The 23,056-nt window shown below is 32.5% G+C and overlaps 1 long non-coding RNA gene and 1 other non-coding gene across 2 annotated transcripts in view; one reads left to right on the top strand and one right to left on the bottom strand.

Annotated features, from left to right (window-relative positions):
* LOC138825769 (uncharacterized) overlaps window positions 1-23,056 on the top strand; it is a 143,387-nt gene that overhangs the window by 26,089 nt on the left and 94,242 nt on the right. The window contains exon 2 of the long non-coding RNA XR_011371511.1: window positions 866-941. This is a non-coding gene — a long non-coding RNA (uncharacterized lncRNA). The remainder of the gene's footprint in view (window positions 1-865; window positions 942-23,056) is intronic.
* LOC138826220 (U6 spliceosomal RNA) lies at window positions 20,331-20,434 on the bottom strand. The gene has a single exon (XR_011371582.1). It is a non-coding gene; the product is annotated as a U6 spliceosomal RNA (small nuclear RNA).

A 23,056-nucleotide genomic window follows, 5' to 3' on the forward strand; every position in this document is an offset into this window, starting at 1 on the left:
GGCAAGCACTCTACCACTGAGCCACCTTCCCTGCCCCTATATTTTTCATTTTAAAATTGTACGTGACTTCACAGAGTTATTAAACAGTTTAAGTACATGCTGACAGCAATGATTTAAGAACACAGATCTGGAGTTAGACTCTCTAATGTTGATCTGCAGTTTACCATCTTAGTATTTGCAAGCATTTAGAAATATGTATTTTTTACTTTATGCCATATATTATAAGAACTAACTGTATCTGAACTGGATAAATAAAGTACAGCATTTAGCATACTATGAGAATTCATTAAATGGTAAATATCCTACATGCCATAGGTATTGGTTCATTAAAGGAAAACAAACTTGTTATCCTGATAAAATTAGTTATTTTTGAAAGTGAACAGAAATTTATGTGGGAGAGGAACAAAGTGTCCAGGGACAGTTAAGGCAATATTTATAAGAGTTCATTTAATCTCTAGAAAACGTGCCCATCAGATCATTCTAGTGGCTTGTAAGGAGCCTTAATTTTAACTTTAAAGCTATTAATATAAGTTTGGGGCATCCATTTAAAGTACCAGCAGGGATATGACATTTCTGCCTTTCTATCCAGCATAGTCATACAAATTAACTGCTCACATAGAGTATAAACTAAATAAAACCAGGAATGTCTCCCAATGCCTTGGTTTATGTGTCAGGAAAAAGGATTTTAGATAATATGAAAAAAGCAAGTCACAAATTAAAAAGGCCCATGGAGACAAAGCCAATCAAATGCAGTGCCAAGAGGTTCATTGAAGCCACCACAAAGTAGAAGAAGCAGTAGAAATTCAGTATAGTTAACTGTGAATCTCTGCACTCTGTGGATGATTCAGCATTCTTCCTTTCACAGACCAAGAAGAGATGGGGAGAGAACTATGGACCATAACAGGTGTATACAGTCAAGTTGTCACTTCTTTGAGGAAGATGTGAGTAACTATCCAGCTAGTTACTTAATACCAGGCCTGATAAACATTAGAATTTTACTTTAACATCTCATAAGATGCAAAATCATCTAAACCTTTTTCTGGTGTGCAGTCGGCTCGTTTTTGCTAACAAAAGCCAAATGTTAAATTTTCAGGAAATTTGCAATCTGGTTGCTAAACAGCCATTACTAAAACTTCTATTATGTAACATCTGACTAAATAATTTATATTTAAACTTAGATTGTAGGGGCTTATAATGCATGATTTTTGAATTATTTTGCTTTCTTCTGTGTTTGTGAGGTTACCTCCATCTATTTTATCTCTGTGGGGGTAAGTATAATACTATACTGTTACTCATCTCTTTCAAACTCTGTGTACAATGACTTCAATATAATAGCTTGAAATTGCCCTAGTGGAAAATTGGCTAGTCACTGCTGCAAATCAAAGACCCCTCTCTCAATTATTAACTTTTATCAGCATACTTCTGCAAAGGTAATAAACCATAGCTTTACCCTGATTCAAATTCTATACCCTACCACTATCACTTGAACTACCACTTGTAGAACCTCAGAAATATATGTGAAATAGGATTTATCAGCTGGATGCTGATGGCTTCATGCCTGTAATCCTAGTTACTCAGGAGACTGAATTCTGAGGATCGTGCTTGGAAGCCAGCCTGGGCAAAAAAGTCCATGAGTTTCTTGTCTCCAATTAACCAGCAGAAAGCCAGAAAGTGGAGGTGTAACTCATGGTAGAGCACTAGCCTTATGCAAAAAAGCCAAGCAAGAATGCAAGATACTGTACTGGTACATACACACACACACACACACACACACACACACACACACACACACACACACACACACACACACACACACACACACACACACACACACACACACACACACACACACACACACACACACACACACACACACACACACACACACACACACACACACCCCAAAACACACAATTTAAGAATAGTGAAGCTCATTATACATTCAAATTGCTTTCTAAGCCAATCTTAGATAGATCATTAAATTGCACATTTTATTTACTATCAAATCCAGTTTTTTTTGGTTACTAATCAAATTTTTTTCTCAACTATTTTCTGGTGCATCTTCATTACAACCTATGTGTAAGAAGCCACTTTGGGAAAGGGATAGTAGAGGTTAAAAATCTTCCTGGAAATCAGTGGAAAGCTGAAACTTAGGGTTAAAGTCAGAAACGAAAGCAAGAAGTAATAATATAACCTACTGGCCAAGGATACAGATTCTGATGTCAGACTGATAGAATCTTCTCTGCCAATTGTTAGGATGTGACTTTAAACATGATTTAACCAGTTTGTACCTTAGTTTCTACCTGTGTAGTATAGGATAGTAATTGGACCCATTTCATACAGCCGTTGTGAAATAAATAAGTTAATGGATATAAAATATACAGAAAATTACATGGCACGTTGCAGCTATTATGTAAGTATTTGCACTTATTCCTTCTGTATATAACAAGAAAATGATTTTTTTTGCTCCCTTCAAAAGAAAAATAACAAAAAACCCGGACAAGTGGGTATTTCATTTATTACAATTTTATTCAAGACTTTGTTAAGAATATCTAAAGTAGGTTATGTAACTATTCTATTGAAAACTTCTAAACTTTGAGGCAAGAGAGTCCAGTCATTTCTAAAGTTTTAATTAATTATATATATTGCATAAGATGTTACTGTTGAAAAATTGACAGGCACAATAAAAACAAGAAATTTGTACTACATATAAATTGTGCAGTGACCTACTTGTATCATCAGGAGAGCTAGCTAACTGACATTTTGTGTGAGTAGGTGATCATTTGGCCATATGGAGACAGAGCTCTTGGGATAACCTACTTGGGATTAAAAACTGAAAGAATATTTGACTTGTTCTAATAATGTAGCACTAATATTTTAAAATGTGATTAAAGAACTGCAATCTTTATCTAATAGTTATTGTAGAATTAAATATATATGATCCCAAAGGAGGTGGCCTTATTTTTTTAAACATTTCTGTGTTATCTGAAGTCTCAGAAGTAATTATGGTTAACAATAATTTGATTTAAGTTTTTAGATGTAACCAAAGTTTAAAAACACAAAAAATGTATAAAGCCAAGTACAATTTAATGGTTGTTTTATGGAATACTAACTACAATGGATTATACTATTTCCTTTCATTCTGGACTATATAGAAACTCTTTGGCTACCCTTATAACCTGTTTCTAATTATTTTCTTAGTGATTATAATCATTAATAAATCTTGAGTGTATATAGCTTGTTAGCTGGTGTGTCCCATCTGAGCATGTCTAGATATAAAAATACTAGTCTAATTCTTTACATTGCTACTGTTTTAAAGTAATGATGCCAGAGTTTTTCATTTTGACACCAATTTTCAATTTTTTGCACTAAAGTTTGAAAATATTCTGGATAATAAAACCGTGCATTTTGTTTGGGACTGGATTGTTAACAGCCAATATGGAGTATTGGAGCACGGGGAATATGTGAACGACTTAGCGAAAGTTATTAATACCACTTACATGGTATCTCTTATAAAATATATTTGTCAAACAAAATTAAGAAAATTATTTAATATGTCTCATCTCTTGAATTGTTTTATTTTTTCCTTATCCCCTACCAAGAAGTGGTTTGAGTATAAGAAGAAAAAAATTACATACTGATATGTTATAGGAATGTGGCAAACATTCTCAAAACTCTAATGCTATCACTATAACATGTTTCTCTTCGGCCATTTGATAGACTCCTTGTGGATCAAAACTAAATGTGGGTTTCCAAAGCTCAACTCTGGTATGTAGCATGAGTGGTGTGGTGTTTGTGTTAGAGTAGCTCCAGGGTATTTTCATTGCCTTTTGAATTACAGAAAATTCATATTATCAGAGATTGCTGATTCCCTAGGAATAGCACATTACATAAATAGGTACTCCTAGGAATAAGAACAATTCTGTACTTCCTCCTCCTCTTTTTACCATCTCCATCTTTGCTTTCTTTGCATCTTTCTTTTTCTTTCTTTTCTTTACTTTTCATTTCCTTACTTTTCTTTCTGTCTACCAAGTATGTACTACCACCATCTCAGAGGATTTATGTACATATCTAGTTCTGGCAAATTAGCCATATCTAAAATAGTCTGTGAAATGTCTGCCATTTTATCTTATCAGCCTTGTTTTTTTTCTAAACAGATATCATCTGTGGCTTTTGATGCTACAGTTTTTGTCTCATGGGCATTGAATGAAGGAGAGCCCCGTATGCTAGCTGTTACCATTATAGATACAGACTACAATCACTGCAATATTACAAAACAATGAAATATTAAGAAGAAGCAGAATTAAAGCCCACATTAAGCAGATTGTTTCTCATTTATCATTTATTATGACTAGGAACAACATAACAACTGAAATAACTGGTGTATTTACAGGAGGAAATGTGGGCCTAGTGGAAATGATAAAAATCTATCAGCAATTCTGCTTTGAAGGAAGAAATAGAACCATAGCTATTTGAGAAACTGATTTTGGATAATTAAAAAGTAATTCATAGAAAAGAGTAGTGTTGTCAACCAGGCTAGACAATTTAAAATTTATATATGGAGTAATAGGTTAACTCATACAAAAATTAATATAAAATTATTTTTAAAATTAAATGCAAAATTTTAAAGTATAAACACTCTGGGGGGAAAAGCAGGAGAAAATTATTTGTGCTTCCATATTAATCCATATTTCTTCAAAAAGATATTAAAACCAAGATTAATAGAAACTGTTTCAATACAATTAAAAAACTGATTTTCAAAAGTTACTATTGGACCAATGAAAGCCACAAACAGAGAAAGTATTCAAAATGCATATTCCTGATAAAGAACCTATATAAAAATATATAAATTACTCTAAAAATGAAGAACTAAGGATGTAAGCAACTCAATAAAGATAATACATAATAAGAACTTAAAAAAACATGCTCAACAAATATAGTCATTGCATTTCATGAACATTATGTAAAAATTGAAGTACATAACTGAGAGTAGGCATGGGAGAGGTAAAATTAGGGAAAATAATAGAAGAGGTGATATTGATCAGGAAGATTGTACTTATAAACTGACTTATGAATTGTATCCTCATTGTACAACTATTTAATAATAAAATTTAAAAACATGCTTTACGTTATTGTTAGACACGTGCAAACTCAAAACACAGTGTGTTACTCATACCCACTTAGTAAAATTAAGTACCAAATATACCAAGTTTTAGCAAGCATAAAACTGTAGAGGAATTGATAAAATATTGGACTTGTAAATTGATAAATTAAAATTTGTAAATTGGTGGATTTCTAAAACGATAACCACCATTTGATAAGCAGTTGGGCAGTTTTGTGGGGTTTTTTTTGTGAAGTTCACTATCAACTATCTGTGAATTATATTACTTTACTCCCATTTAACAAAATGGGAATAAATTATGTAAAGATTTTTAACAAATGTACACAGCAGCATTGTTTTTACTAGCCCATACTAAAAGTAGCTCAAGATCTCCCTCAACAGATGAATTGGAGAAAAAAAACAAACAAACTTTAATGTGTCTGTATAATGGGCTCAGCAATACAAGGAATGAACATAGGAAAATCTCAAAATAATTAACAGAGAATGAACATGGGTACTGATTTTATATAAACATTTATGTTACAAATGAATCTGCAGGGACAGAACGTGTATTGGTGATTGCCTGGTGATTAGGTAATAGTAGGAAGAAGAAATAAAAGGAAGCAGGAAATATTGCAAAGGACTACCTTGAGTCATAGATGTGTTTATTATTTTGACTAAGTTGATGGGTTTATGGTGGTACAGTATAATATGTCAAATATATGAAATTATGCATTGAATAGATAGACTTACTGTGTATATCAATCATACTCCACAAAAGTAAAGGTTTTGCAGTTTTTATATTGCCAAGTATTGTTATTTTAAATCAGAAAATTTGTAGAAGGTAAACTAACTGGTTCAATGAACACTAGCTACAGGGCATCTTAGATTTCTTTTTTTTTCATCTTAGATTTCTTTACACATGTAATTTAGAAAATAATAGTGATGATAAACAAGGTCCCTGAAAAGTTTTTCACTGTAAAATAATTTTTGTTTCATAAAAGCTTATGTTATTTTTGGTTAACGAACAGAAATGTTGACTAGAGAGCAATTTGGTAAAATAAAATGATTTTGTCAGAACTGTAAAAGATGTTTTGGCTTATTGCCAATTATGTAGTGCACAGTGTTTGATGGAATAAGTTAAAATTTAAATGTTATCTAAAATTATGCCAAGCTTAAATTTACATTGTAGTTCTTAACAAGTTTACAAGCACAATGTCAACCCCTGGACACCTGGGAAGATAGCGATAAACTTAACTTAGCAAATGTGATTATAGAGAGATAAATGCGGCTGGGCCATGGCCATCTGACTTAGATTCAATGATTGAACACAGGGACCTATTACAATGATATTATTAGAAACTCAATCAAGAGAAATTAATTTTACTTTGTTACAAGAAGAGGCTTAAGTCCCAATGGAGAAAGCTAAATGTGTATACTTACATTTAAGTAATGAGGAAACTACAGACTCAAGCTGCCTGAGTCTTTATTTGTAGTCAACTTTAAATACATCTTTTTCTCATCTGTACTCTTGAACATTCCAAGTTCTTTATTGCAGTATATAAAACTAAGGGGAAAAATTACTAAAGTTTGCCACCATGATTTGTCAAAGCAACTCAAGGCAACACACTACAAGCTAGTTCCAAACCTGTGGTGAATTGGCAACAATATATAGCCTGAAGAGTGAGAATTTACTGAAGGTATTAAGTTCTTTTAACTTAATCATAAAATCATTGACTTTTATTCAGATTACGCAATAAAAATAAACATATCCAGTACTTGTCATATATATAAAACCTGACAATCACCCTGTTGTGTACTTTCTATCATTTAAATTTCTCACAAAATCAGTAGTTTGTATTGTGCATTTATATTTTGGACAGAAGGAAACTAGCTTAGAGAAGGTAAATAATTTGCACTGAGTGACATTGAATCACTGAGTCATATAAGTTCAGATCTCTGGATTTACAACCACTTGTGGGGTTTTCTTCATGATTCTTCCTTTCCTCTTATTTGATACCTTTAACAGTTTAGGATAATCAAAGGAAATACACAAATTACTACTTTTAATAGTTTAGGATGATCAAGAGGAAATACACAAATGAATACCATCAAAGGTATTCTTGAGCTATGGGTAGAAAGCTAAAATTGTATCAGCAATCTAAGTTGAAACAGTTGTGAAGTTCCAAGAGGAAACTACAGGAGGCATAGTTGATGTAATGGAATCTTTCCTTTGGACACTCACTAAATAAGAGAAAGAACAGATAGTAAATACCACTGAGGTATTTTTATGAGATATTTCATAAGATGATACATATTAGTTCTTAAAACTAGAACATTGCAAAATAATGATGCTATTAATAAAAAATGAACCTTAGAAAGATGAGTATATGTCACTCCAACATATATAATGAAGGAAAAGGAAAATATATGTGCACTCAAAAATTATATGCCAAAAGTGGAAAAAATCAAATTATACTTATGAATAATGGATACATAAAATGAATGTATAAATAAAATGTCTTCATACAATGGAATATTATGCATCAGTGAAAAAGAATGTAGTACTGATATACCCTACAACATGAATTAAACCTGAATACTTTATGCTAAATCAAAGACATCAGTCACCAAAGGCCGGATACTATATAATTTCATATATGTGAAATATCCAGAATGGGAAACTCTAAAGGTGGGAAGTATACTAGTTACTGATTGACGGGAAGGGAAAACAAAGGAGGAGGCAACAATGCTTGATAAGAAATGTGCTCATTACCTTGCCCATGTAATTGTAACCCCTCTGTACAGTATTTTCACAATTAAAAAATAAAGAGAGAAAGAAAGAAAGAAAGAAAAGAAAGAAAGAAAGAAAGAAAGAGAGAGAGAGAGAAAGGAAGAGAGAAAGGAAGAGAGAGAGAAAGGAAGAGAGAGGAAGGAAGGAAGGAAGGAAGAAAAGAAGGAAGGAAGGAAGAAAGAAAAGAAGGAAGGAAGAGAGAGAAAGGAAGAAAAAAAATTGGGGTCGTAGGGAATGAGATGGTACTGCTAATGAGTCTGAGGTTTTTCATGTTGTTTGTTCCAGGAGAACAGAAATCATCTGAATTTAGACTGTGTTGTTGTTTGTGAAACTGCAAATATGCTCAAAAACATTTCACTCCATATTATGTCTTTTGTGATTTAGACTTTAATAAATCTGGTTTTAAAAGATAATCATAAAAAGAAGGTATATAGGTTAAAGTAACCCTCTAAACAAGGAATTTTCTTTTTTATAGGGTTTTTTTTTGGGGGGGGGTCTGGTCGTGGGCCTGAACTCTGGGCCTGGACACTGTCCCTCAGCTCTTCAGCTCAAGGCTAGCGCTCTATCACTTGAGCCACTAAACAAGGAATTTTCTAAAAAGGAAATAAAGACAGAGTGATGAAGACCACTGTTGTGAAGTCAAGAAGAGGCCACAAACACATTTTAAAGGTTGGTATATACCAAAGATGAGCCTTTGTGCATTAAAAACATAAGAACACTAATGCATTAAAGCAAATTTATAAAAATTCACGGGTTAAAAACAAAGCATATAGCTCTCTCTTAAAGATTGCTGGGCACCAAATAATTACTCTGAAAATAAACAGAAATAAATGAAATGTTTGTTTTTCACTTGCTTAAAAACTGTGTGATCATATAGTTTATCAAAAGTTCTTAATAGAAGGATTTCAGCTAATAAACTTAGAACAATCAGTAAATAATGAAGATGCAACATATATGAAAGATTATATTTCAACTACTAAAACAAGTCATAGCATTAGGAAACTTTACATTAAGGAGATTAGACTGATAACATCCAAATCCACAATTACATTTAAAATTGCTCAAAACTTATAATGGGCCTTCTTGATATTTTGTGGTCACAAGAATACAGTATCACCTATAATGTACTCATGACAAGAGAATCGAATCTGAACTCAACTACCATTCTTCAAATAAAGCAAGGAATAGAGTGTTTAAACATCAAAGGATGAAACAAGCCAAGTGTAGAATGAAGCAAATTGAAATGAGCCAGCTTTTTTTAGTAAATAAATGGCAAGTGATAAAGAGGGTAAAATCATTTCTGTTATTGATTAAAAGATGTCTGAGGCACTTTTCAACTAAGTGCAATTACAAGATCTTGTTTGAATCCTGATTAAGAAAATTACTGGAAGCTAGAATAGTCCAAAATGAGCTGCTCCCTGAAGGGCTGTGTGCCCTGTCATGATGAGTACTGAAAGGTGGTCATTTTTTTTGGAGTGTTATATTTAAGATTGTTGGTTGGTTGAGATACTAGGTTAAGACAACTTCCATGATAACTTCTTGAAGATCTTAAACTTACTAAACTCTATTAGAAAATACACCTATGCATCTTTTCCAAGTACAGTCAAAACTGTATCTTGCCTTCTAGGTGTTCTTTTGCAAGGAGATTTCAACACTTGTCCATGAAGAAGTATAATCTTTGCTGCTTAGATCTGGGTTGTCCATGACTTGTTTTGACAAACAGTGTGACAAAGTAGTGCTACCTCTTTTGATGCTAGGCATTGTGAGATCTTCTACTTCCTGTTTAAGTCCTAAACAACCACATAAAGGCATTCAGCTTCCTTAGTGAAAACAGTATAAAAGGAAAACAAAATGTATATGTAGTATACTACATATAATCTCTGAGATTAGGACTTGCTTAAATTCACTCTCCTTTTACCTCTCCACATCCCTCTAATCCAACCATACCAGTGAAGCTGATGAACACAATGAATTCCTTTTGGCCAGTGAAGCCTCACAGCTATATCAGGGATACACTTGAGTCCAGGATCCAGCGGAGCCATGAGCTGAATGCTACAACCATGGGATGACCATAGCTGATACCACATGAAGAACTACTTGACTAAATTCTTCATGAATTCCTGGGAAAATTTAGTGGTTGTCACTTTTTTAAAAATAAGTTTTTTATTGTGAAAATACTGTACAGAGGGTTTATAATTACATGAGCAAGGTAAGGAGTACATTTCTTATCAAGCATTGTAGCCTCCTCCTTTGTTTTCCCCTACCATCCCTTTCCTCCCATCTCCACAACTACACTCCACCCACACATACACCCTCACCCCTCCCACCTAAATTGTAAGGTTCGTTTTTCCACATAGGATCTAATTTTTGCAATGGGTCAACCTGTATCCCTATTTAAACAATTTGTTTTTTCCCTTCCCCTCCACAAATTATACCAACATCAAATACAGTGAAAACAGGGTTATACCGTGGAGGAGGGACATACAAAGCATCAAAAAAATCACATGGTACCTTATAAATATGTTAGAAACACTAGCAAGGAAGAAAAAACTTTATCTTGGGGATCATTTTGCTTAACATCATCTTATCTGACCTTTTCTACTTGTCTCAGACACATACTAGTTATTGCAAATAAGGGAAACCATGGGACCTATGTTTCTTTGCACCTGGCTTACTTCACTTAATATAATTTTTTCCAAGTCTTTCCATTTTCCTAATAAATGGGGCAATGTCATTCTTTCTTATGGAGGCATAGACTTCCATTGTGTAAATATACCATATTTTCTTGATTCCTTCATCTACTGAGGGGCATCTGGGTTGGTTCCATATCTTACCCAGATATATATCCATTATTGATTATTAGACCTTATCCCTCATGTGTACATACTTAATCCAGAAACTTATTACTCAATTCACAACCTCTTAGGCTTAACTTCTTTAATAGTAGTATTATTTCTTTATTCCTATGTAACTTTCAATTTTAAGAATTTTTATTTTTTCATTTTTCCTTTTTATCTTTCCCCTCCTCTCATCCTATCCTTTTCTTCTCTCAATATTATTTCTTTATACTTACATAATTTTTAAATGTTTCATTTTTAAATTAAATTTTTGTTTTTCCATTTTTCTTGTTTTTTTTTTTCAAATCTCTGTCCTACCATTCTGTCCTATTCATTTCCCTCTCTGAGATTAGGACTTGGTTAAAGTCACTCTCCTTTTATCTCTCCACATCCCTCTAATCCTATTTTTCTGCACAATTCTCCCTAAACCTAACAATTTTCTGGTTTGCTGAATCCCTCTTTGATGTTCTTAGCCCATTAATCCATAGTTGTTTGATGTTGAATAGATTGTATCTGTTGAACTAGATTGTATTTACAGCCATTTTGACTGTGCAACTACTCTGGTTGATGCTTGCCTTAATATAGAGTTCTAGCACAAAATTAGTGTTACTTTCATACCAAATGGGCAGAACAAGCCAGAGAAACACAAGAAAAATGGCAAGTCCAGGTATCTCAGCTCCCACTCATGATAATCAGGTGACAGAACAGTTAATGAATAATCCAGAGGAGAATTCCCTAAAAGCTCAATAAGCTCTACTGGTAAACATGGTGAATGAAAAGATTGAAAACCTGTAAAGGACTCAGTGTGAGCGTGATAGGGAGTGAGACGAGGCAAACCAAAGATTACTACAGGAATCTCGTGGTTGTCACTTTTAAGTTCACTAATTTGGAGACAGCTTGCCATTTAGCAATATATAACCTGATATACCCATGATTAAATCAAATATAGTATTGGCCTCTAAAAACCTTCATACTTTTAAGCTTGATTTTAAAAACACAAAAATGGTAACAAACCAATGAATCCAGAGTTACATACGTGAAACTGTACAGAGAACAACCATGCTAACCCTAAACCACACTGCAAAGATTTACTGTTTGAGTTTGAGTGAATGAGATGGTCTTTAACTGGGATTAGCTCAAGTCTTACATAACAGCATGTAATTGAAAGGGAGATATGGCTATAAAAATTACCTCTTCTTTCTGAGATTCTAACACAGTAGGACATCAGCACTATGATCATTTCCTTTCTTTTCTTCTATTATTTTCAAATAAAAAGATGTACAGGTTAAAAATGAGAAAGATGTACAGTTTAAACAATATAATGAAATGTAAAGGAAGTATCAAGAGTAAAATTATATAGTTGCACAGATTTCTAGTTTACTTTTGTTTATAGTGTATTAGACTTTACAATTCTAATGAAATATTACTCAATACCCTTTATTATCCTAATGAAAAAATATCACACAGTTTTATATCTTCAGCTGTGTTAGTGATAATCATTATCAACATCATTAATACCATTGCCTTTTGAAGACAGATGGGCCAAGTGGAAAATAATGAACCTAAAAGATGATAAGGTATAGCAATGGAAAAAAAAAAAGAAGAAGGAGAAAGAGATAGATGAAGAAGAACTTTTGGAACTTTTGGAACAGGTTGAGAGAGGAAGTGGCTCATGCCTATAATTTGAAAGGATGACGTTGAAAATAACCATGCCAGAAGTTAGGGAGACTCCCTGTCAAAAGTTTGAGACTCCCTGTCAACAAGCAAGCATGACATGCTGCCACATCTGTGAGCCTAGCTACACCAGAGGCATAGTTGAGACAATCACAATATAAGACTGGCTCAAGGCAAAGCAGTAGGAGACTCTACCTGAAAAATACACTTAAATGAGAAAGGCTGGAAATGTAATGCACCTACCTAGCAAATGGTTCAATGAGTTCAAACACTAATACTACAAAAAACCCACAAAATACAAGGTAGAAAGACATGAGTACTATAAACACAACCATGTTATGATATATGATTTCCAAAACAATTTATTATAAAATCTTTAATGTTCAGTTAATCTGATTTTTATAGCTCATGATTGTGTTTTATTATTTATCTCAGGAATCCAACTTGGTCATTACATTTTTTCCATTAAAATGTTTGATGCTCACTTTGTACCAGTCACTATCTCTTTCTGGAAATGTTGTTAAGCAAAACAAAAAAAAAGGACATCTATCCTTATAAATGTCCTTCTAGTATAGAGAAAAGCATTATTCCAAATCATAGAAAATAGCAATAAAAATGCAACAAGTTCAAGGTCATGGTACAGTGAGACATAGAAGGAGGGAACTGATTTAATCAGATTATTTTGATTACAGATGTTTTGCCAAACAGAGTAGAAAGTTACCTTGTTTGAATTCATTTTATGCATATATTTCACCCAGATATTATTTTATGTTAAGGAATAAAGCATTTCAAACCATTTACATTAAAAAATTTCTAAGGCAAATATAAACTTTGTACTTATGATCCTTACTACGCCACCATTTATTGAATAAAGTTTTTATGCAACTACCTCGAAAGATCACTTCTGGGTGGGAGCACATTCTAAATAGGAAGATTTAACCACCCCCTACTTGCTTAGGTTTGAAACTATCACTCACATCCTGTCAATCAGGAGATATAAATTAAAGTCTGTGCCTTCACTCCCTAGGGTTTCCCTTTTCTATTTCTCAGAGTAAATGTTAGCTTTGTGCACCAACAGATAGAAGAGACTGATTACACAAAATTTGTACTCATAAGCCTTTACCATAAAACCTACAATGTAACCATTGAGTATCCAGTAGTACTTGTATTGCATTCACATAACACTTAAATGAATACTGTATTCTTAAATTATCCCAAATGATTTCAAATGGTTAACTCATTAGTCTTTCTGTGAACCTATGGCCAAGTTTGATAAGAATAATCAAGAAGCTAAAATACAAAGAGTTGAATTGAGATATTCTGGGTTCCTTAAGTTGAACAGACACTAGAGTTGTGAAGAGATTTTTCTTAATATGGATACTCTAAAACAGCTTCTGAATGAAATGACTAATGTTTACCTTTCTAGGAAATGTGGATTTCCAACTTAAATAATAATTAAACTATAACTCTAATTAACCTAATCAATCTACTTAACAGTTTGTTTATTCACCTTCCCCATTTTATTTGGGAATCATCAAATTTATTATCTTGTTTGCAAGCTTTACTACCCACAACTCAAAATATAAATATATTTATTATTTTAATAATTGTCTCTGTAATAGGGTTTGTATATAAGTTTCAACACTATTATCTTCCCAGTCCATCATATAGTAAGTTTGTCTTTTATATACTTCTGATCTGCTTCTAACAAATTATTAGATGTATTGATTTCTTATTTAATAACATTGTAATTTGCAAACTACCACGATATGATAGCAAATAACCAAACAAAAAGAATACTTTGTAAGGTTTATTTTCTTTTCTGTCAACAAAACCGTGCATATTTGAAAAAAATAACATTTTGTGATTGCATTATCATTTTTGTTCAGGTGGTTGTTCAGATAATTTATGTCTTTACTACATTTTTCCTAGTGCTTCTATTAATTATTGATGGAAGAGTGTTAATTTCTCTCTGATAATGAAATCATATAGTCTCTGTTTAATCCTTTCAGTTGTATTTTCACATATTTTAGAGGTCTATTATTAGGTACACATATATTTTGTGATTATTATTTCTTGCTTGTGAATGGAACTTTTGTCATTATAAAAATATTCCCTTTTTTAATCTGATTGTATTTTATCTTGAAGACTTAATCTGTTATTGAGTCCTAACTTTTCACTTGCTCCTGTTTACTCTTTTTATATCTCTCTTATCCATTTACTTTCAACCTGACCGAGCCTTTATGTTTAAAGTACATTCTATAGAAAGTATATGAGGCTCATTTATTATATCTTTTTAGTAACACTTATTGTTATTTTTAATAACATTATGTTAATATCATAATATTAATAACCTGTTAGCTAATTTACATCAATTAGCTAAATATGCTTGATAATTTTTAATACTAAATATGTTTAATAATACATTTAGCTAATTGCTATCAATTAGCTAAATACGTTATGATAACTAAACGCTTACAATCACTGTGACTAGATTTAGATTTTATTTAGATTTTTATTTGTCCTCTGTGTTTTGTTTACCTTTGTCTTCCTTTCGTAGCTCTTTTGGATTACTTGAATTTTTAAATATTCCCCTAATATTTTAGCTGTATCTCTAAATATATGTAAACTTTTTATAGTCTGCTTTGAATTGATGATATTTAATATGAAATATAGAAAACTTCATTTCTACTTCAAGTTCTGAACTTCCATCTGGTATTTCTTATCACTCTCAAAACTTCTTTGAACATTCCTTGCAATGCAGGTCAGCTGAGAACCAGCAATAAATTCTCTTATCTGAAAATGTCTATATTTTACCCTCACTTTTAAAGATTTTTTTCTTTTTTCTATTGTGAAAATACCATATAGAGGGGTTACAATTACATGCACAAGGTAATGAGTACTTTTCTTATCAAGCATTGTTGCCTCCTCCTTTGTTTCCCCTTCCTATCCCCCACCCCACCCCCCAGCCAAAGTTGTAAAGTTCGTTTTTCCACATAACGACTTGCACATCTCATTGTTGCAATGGGTCCACCTGTATCCCTATTTAAACGATTTGTTTTTTTCTCTTCCTGTCCACAAATTATACTAGTGAAGTAAGCCAGGCCCAAAGAAACATAGGTCCATGGTTTCCCTTATTTTCACTAACTAGTATATGTCTGAGACAAGCAGAAAAGGTCAGATAAGTTGATATTAGGTGAAATGAACCCCAAGGTGAGTATTAAAATGTTTTTTCTTTCATGCAATTTCTTTCTAACATATTTATGAGATGATTCCTTTGTTGTTTTGTATGTCCCTCCCCCAGGGTATAACCCCTGCTTTCACTGTATTTGATGTAGAATACTTTGTTGACAGCTTTTTCTTTCACATGTTGACAATTTTGTTCCACTTTCTTCCAGCATCCATTGTTTCTGAAGAGAAATTAACAGTAATTAGATTTACTGTTTCTTGTGTTTATAGGATTTTTTTTCCCCTCTGATAGTCTTTAATAGTTTCTGGATTCTACTTTTCTGGACTAATGCTCCCTCTCCCTTAGGTGTCTACTTACATTCCAATGGATGTAGTTTGTTCCATACTTTGTCCTCCCATTCTTCATATGAGAACATGTAGATTTTATATTGACATTTCACTCACTCCACAAGGCTTTATCTCAGACTAAAAATCTTTCCTTACCCAGTTAATTCTTATTTACCAAGTCTTCCCTTACTTTTCATCTTTTCCAAAAGCATCTTTAAACCTCTAGAGTCAGTTGAGTGTATCCGGCAGTTGGGAATGTATTTGGCTACATTCAACAACAACCACAGCAAAAAATATTGCAATGTGACATGGAAAAAAACCAAAACCCAAAACTGGATTCTTTTTTCTCTCATATATGAAGTGGTGAGTATTTCAGAAGTGGGAAATTTAAAATTATGATAGCTACTTAAATAATTTCCCCATCTATCTGTGTGCTAGCCAAGTAAAGCTTTTATCCTGTCATCTCAAGATATTTATATCCTGTGTTTTGCAAACACTTTTGTAGGTAGACAGAAGAGGCAAAGACAATTGGTAGGATGATAAACTCATGCTGGTTTGATTGAAGCTTATTTACTTTTAGTCCTGAAAGTTCTAAGTTTCATTACTTAAGTAATTTTTTTAAACTGGCTGTCATGATGTGTTTTTGTTGTATAGGCTAAAAGTTATGACAGAGGATTGAAAAATAAAAGTCAGACTATGTATTCTTCTGCAGAATTGAAATCTTACAACTTATGCTCACAATTTTAAGTTAATAGAAAGGCTAGGTTGTTTGGGTCCTAGGATTAACAATTTAGTATCTTAAGTATCTTCAGGGAAAACTATTCCAACATTTACTTAGATAATTTATTCTTAGGTTCTTTCCATAATAATAGCTTAATTAAATATTCACATCATTCTTGATTATTTTATCAAGTTTTGCAATAAAAATATATAAAAATGTTATAAAATATGTAAAAGGTAAAATCAAAATATATATTGCTTTAAGATTTTAAATATAAGTGCAAATTAAAGAAGAAAACAAGTAAACAAAGAAATCTCAATGTTTTGAAAACTTCAACTACTAAAATAATGTTTAAATATAGGTACATTGAAATGAAAATAGAATTATTTATACCTGTATTAAAAATTTAATATAATTCAGATATTTAAAGAGGAAATATATATATATATATATGTGTGTGTGTGTATATGTGTGTGTGCATGTGTGTATGTGTCTTTATGTGAGTGGAAATGCCTCATTCAAACATACTGATTTCAAAGTAACTGGGGAACAAACAACAAGTCATCAATATTAATTATGGATTTCAAAAAAATTAAAATTTATTCCTAGTCTACTCATTGTTTCCTCCAGGGCATAAAATAGTATTTCATATTATCCACAGGAGCAGGATATAATTCTCTCTCTGTGATTAAATAAAGGACTATACTATAATGTTGCTAGTAATTTCACAGGATTTTTTTAATAAACTGATATTTTATAAGCAAAATTAATAATATATAGAAAGTATATAGTGTTGTAAAACCAAAAGCAAAACAATCACCAGCATTTTCTACTTCTTTGTTTTTCCCTGAAGCAGTGATCACAAATGATGACTCTCCATAAAATAACTCTTACCTTTTGATCAGAGCACTTGCATGCATTTTCTTTTGTAAGAATTATTTAACACAAATACCTTTCATCTGTATTTCATCAGTGGGTTTTTCTACAAACAAAACCAAGAGTTCATTTTAATATGAAGAGTTCTTTAAGCCAAAATTCAAGTACATATTTTCTGACCCAAAGACTCCCAAGGAGCTACTTCTCTGACTTCAGTAGCCAAATTAACATAACTAGGAGTATAATTGTCCTTGCTGAAGGATTTGGAAATAAAACCTGTGTGCAAGCTTGGCTTACATATTCAGGGATATTTGAACAGAATGTAGACATTTTTAATTTTAGTAAATGATTAACAGAGGAATTCTGAAAGTACTAAACCATAGTGTCATAAGCTATTACTCTCTCAAGTCTCAGCCATCCCTTCCTCTCAGCCCTAAAACCACACCTATTCTGGAACCCTAGATAGCATTCTCTCTCTTCAGTTTATTAGTCTTAAGTCTTGAATTCAGTCTTTCACATCCCAATTCAACTCGCTTCTGAACCCATTATTTAAATGTCATTGTGTCTCCCCAATTAGTGCTATTCACTTTGTTCAAGTCCTCACGTTTTTAGATATCTATTAGTATTAAAGAGAAATATTACTTAGAATGCTTTTCAAAACTTGTTCCAGAAACTAATAGCTCACATAGCAGAAATACTTTACAGCAATTATATAAGTACAATGCATGTTGAACTTGTAGTTTATGTGAAAAGGTCAGATGATCTTTCTATCACATTGAAACAATATACTGTTATGACATCTCCTTTATAGAGTGCTAAAGTTCAAATCCTAAGTGTCTTAAAAAATCCAGGTAGTAAAGGCTTGGGCTCCAAGATGGTTCTATTGGAGGAGATAGGAAAATATCTTAAAGAGGAATGCGGGACCTTGCTCTTTTCCTCTTTCTTATTTACCAGCCATGTGGTAAGTGATTTAACTCTACCACATGTTCCAGCCATAAAATGCTTCTTCAGTATAGGCTAAAAGTAATAGGACTAATTGACACTGGACTGAAATCTCCAGAAATGTGACCTGAAATACACTTTTTCTCTTTGTAACTTGCCCATCTAATTTATTATAATGATAGAAGCTGACTAACCCAGTGAATTATTCTTGCTGGTGAAATAGTTTTATTTGATTAGAATGTCTCTCCTATCTATCATCATTAGAACTCTTATTTGGGTGGCTTCTAATGCAAGCAAGACTTGATGTTCCATTGTTTTACAATTATTTTTTTTAAGCCAAACATATTTTTCCATAATCTGTTGGCATAAAGCAGCCACTTCCCATGTATTTGTACCAAAGACACACACACACACACACACACACACACACACACACACACACAGGCAATACTGTAATATTACTGTAATACTATGCCTTTGCCTTCTATATTTAGCTCTTGCTAAATATAGTGAGGTCAATGAATATTTGGAAGTAAACTTAAAGTGATATCAAAGAATGTATCTTTCATCTCATGGAAGAGGTAGTAATTAGGAAGTGTAGAAATGAATGAGTAGAAAATATAAGTTGGTACAAATTCAATTTGTAAGTTCATATTTACCTTGTAGGGATTAATCCTGAAATAACTCTGATTTAATTAATATGATCACATTGCTTAGCCCAAGTTTATAACAAATATTCAATAAATGCTTACAAAAGTGATATGATTGAAGAATAGTATTCATATGGGGTGAAGAGCACGATGAACTATCAGACAAGTAGTATGAAAATAATACAGGATGTAGTTCAAAAGGAATAATAGTGCTGGGCACCGGGGGCTCATGCCTGTAATCCTAGCTACTCAGGAGGCTGAGATCTAAGGACCATGGTTCAAAGCCAGTCCAGGAAAAGCTGTGAAACTCTTATTTCCAATAAACCACCAGAAAACCAGAAAGTGGCACTGTAGCTCAAGTGGTAGAGTACCTGCTACCTGTGTGTATGTATATATACACACATATGTATAAATTTGTACAAATTGTATTTATATACATATCTTCAGGTATAGGTGTACATATATATGTATTCTCAATAGTCTTTACACATAAAAATTTGATAAGTCTCAATAAGCAAAGACCTCTTAGAGATAAGATATCATTTTAATGCCCCATTTTGCAACTCAGAATTCTAATGAAAGGTTATATTAAGCAAATTATTCAAATATAAGAGCTATGTTTGTGTTTGTACTGTAATGCTTTTTCTCAAATTAAAAATTTACTCTTCATTCAAATATTTTATATGATATCCATTTCATTGTGATAATTTATGGAAGAACAATAGCATTCCATAAATAACATGGAACCATAAGAAGTTAAAACGTTCTGCCTTAAGCCCCCCCCCCACACACACATACACACACACACACAACATAGTCCCATATTTCTTTGTCTTTAACTGTGTGCCTAAGCTATATATAGAAAGTCATCAACATGTTGTAACTCAAAAATAGTAGAGAAAATTATCTTTCTTATATTTTCAAATACTGTCTCCTAGAGAATAAATTTCATGTATTATCACTGTCTTTGCATTTACTGCCTTTTCCCTTGTCCTAATCCAACTACTACATTATTTCCTATCATGTGTGATAAGTTGGTTTCCCAGGAGAAGCTATTCAGTTTGACAATCAGGAAGGTATGCCTAAGGCACTGACATCTCTGGAAATGTTGCTGCAGTTGACACTGCTTTTCAGAAGATGTGTATGTAGAAAGTAACTAACTTTGTAACTGGTTTTATATTGTTTTATGCTGAAAATTTGCATTATAGAACTGTGAGCAATAAAATTTGGTTGTTTCACGAATTTGCATGTCATCCTTGTGCAGGGGCCATGCTAATCTCTGTATCGTTCCAATTTTAGTATATGTGCTGCCAAAGTGAGCACTAAAATTTGGTTGTTTAAATCAACTAGTCCACCAGTATTTTGTTATGACATGTGCCCATGAACATATAATTTGTATGTATTAAACCCTTTCTCTCTATTGAATTAGTTATTGTATGTAGACACAGGTAGAATATTTGGTCAAGCTATTTATTAACTAGTTTACTGTATCCTGATAGATTCAAATTTAACTGAATAGTTTCTTTTGTTGTTGCTGCTGCTGTTTTGAAGGGTTTATTGTTGCTTTGCATTAAAACATTCTCTCCTCTCTTGCTCTCTCGTTCCATCTAGTTGGCACAGTTGGTGCTATTAACTTGAGAAACACTGATTCTCTTTCCTTGTATTTAGAAGCAACTGAGACTCTATGCTATTTTTATTTGTCTCTTCTCCCCTTTAAATTGATGCATGGTTGCATTTTATCATTTTGCTTACGTTTATCTCACAGCTTTGCACTTTGTTCACTAGACAAATATAGAGCAGATGATAAATAGTCATTGAGAAAAATAACATGTAAAACAAAAATTCAACAGTGTTTCACAGAAAACGAATGTCATAGATGCACTATGTCTAGAGTAGGAAAAATTTAAAAATTAAATTTAAATTAAAAAATTATGTATAGGAAAAAAAGCATTTTTTTGTTTAAGCCAAGGAAAGTACCATGTTAGTCTGTTTTACAGACATTTAGTACTAGGCAAAAGAATGATTACATGTATATTTAAACTAAATTTTAATTTTAAAATTTGTGTGTAGGAAAAAAGCATTTGATTTTTGTTGTCATTTAAGACAGGGAAAACACCATGTTAGTCTGTTTGATAGACATTGAGCACTAGGCAAAGAATGATTACATGTACATTTCATGCTTTTTGTACAACATTGTGTATACTTCTCTGAACAAACTGCACTTAAAATTATCTCCTTACAGGGATGTTGCCTCTCTAGAATGGAATCTTTCTGGAAGCAGAGATTTCATTTAGCTTTGTTTGCCCATAATGATGCTTATAACTTTCAACATATGTTTGTTGTATCAGATTATATAAAACTGTTTGGGAAATTTGTCTTTTACTAAGCCAAGAGATATAATTCTGTAAGCAGTTTAGAAAAGCAGTATTTTCTCTCTCCTACTGATATACCAAGACATTCCACTTACTAGTACACATTATTATTTTTGTCGGTTGTTTGGCTTGAACTCAGGGCTTAGGAGCTTCTTTGTGCTCAAGGCTAGTACTCTAACATTTGAGCCACAGCATCACTTCTTGCTACATATTATTATTCCACACAATTAAACTGGGTATGCATATATAGTATCTTGGGAGGAACTGAGATTTTTGAGGCAGTTGAAAAGAACAGAAATATTTACTTTCTGGATTAATTTCATTGATGGGAATAGCATAATCTTTTTTCCCTTTTTTCTCTTCATTTTGTCTTTCTCTTTCATTTTTATTGAAAGATGATGTACAGATTAGTTAGTTACATTCATTAGGTAATGACTGTGTTTCTTTTTTAACAGTGTCACCTCTTCCCTCATTTTTTCCCAGTTTTTTCCCTGACCCTTGTCCCTCACAAATTGACACAGTGTCACCCCTGCATTTGTTCACCCAAATGGTGGGACATAAAGTAATAATCTGTTTACTTCAGTAAATAGAAGCACTAAGAGTAAAACAGGCTAAAGCATGCTCAACCAGGCATTTGCCTTTCCTTGTGAGTGGATCAATGTAAAAGGGACTAAATGTAAACAAGACTATGAAAATAGAAATAAAATGCTAAGGTACCAAGAATCCAGTTGGAATTAAAATGTATTGAGATATTACTTAGTTTTCTAAAGCTATATTAGATTATTTGATATTTTTAAAGCTCTGTTTTAGTTCATCTATTTTAGATTCCTTTTTACCTTTTATTTTGAAATATTAGGTTTATACAACTGTTACAAAAATAGCAGTCAGAGTTCTAATATTCCTGTCATTCAACTTTTACTTATGTCAACACCTTACATAAACATAATACATTTATGGATTCAGTCTAGCAATTTTCTGTAAAGTTTACTTTTGGCTCTTAAATGTATACTGTACAAAGTTTTTATATTGTGTCAGTTATGTGTTTGGCTATTTCCTGGATAATTGTTATCCTTATGTTCCTCATTTATTCACCATGCACAGGAGATAGATTAAGTCTCCATTTTCTTTCTGTCAGTCTTTCTCTATAGTCTGCCTCTTTCTACCTCTCCCCTTTGTGCATGGTTCTCTCTGAAGACACCTTGCCTCTGACCAAACTGACATTTGCATAATTCGAATCAGCTGAAATGTACCATTTTCTCTTTCCCTTAAATAATTTTGGCCCTTAGAGAAAACACATAAGCAGAGGTTGTCAAGTCAATCTGATAGCCCTGTTAATGGTATATTTAATTTGTATTATAACACAGAGTAAAACTTTAATAATTTCTTGGAGTTTAGGATCAAATAGAAAACTTCAAACTATTAATACTTTCCCAATCCTTACTATTTGAGGGTGTTAAAAATGTTTTCTTAAAAATAATGATTTTAGCTGATGTATCAATTAAATGAGGTTAAAAAATATTGGTTATTTTCTATAGTAAAGAACATTGCTGGCAATAAATATGAGTTAGTGTGT

The sequence above is a fragment of the Dipodomys merriami genome, unplaced genomic scaffold (assembly GCF_024711535.1).
Source record: "Dipodomys merriami isolate MVZ:Mamm:240054 unplaced genomic scaffold, mDipMer1.0.p SCAF_14, whole genome shotgun sequence".
Taxonomy (NCBI): domain Eukaryota; kingdom Metazoa; phylum Chordata; class Mammalia; order Rodentia; family Heteromyidae; genus Dipodomys; species Dipodomys merriami.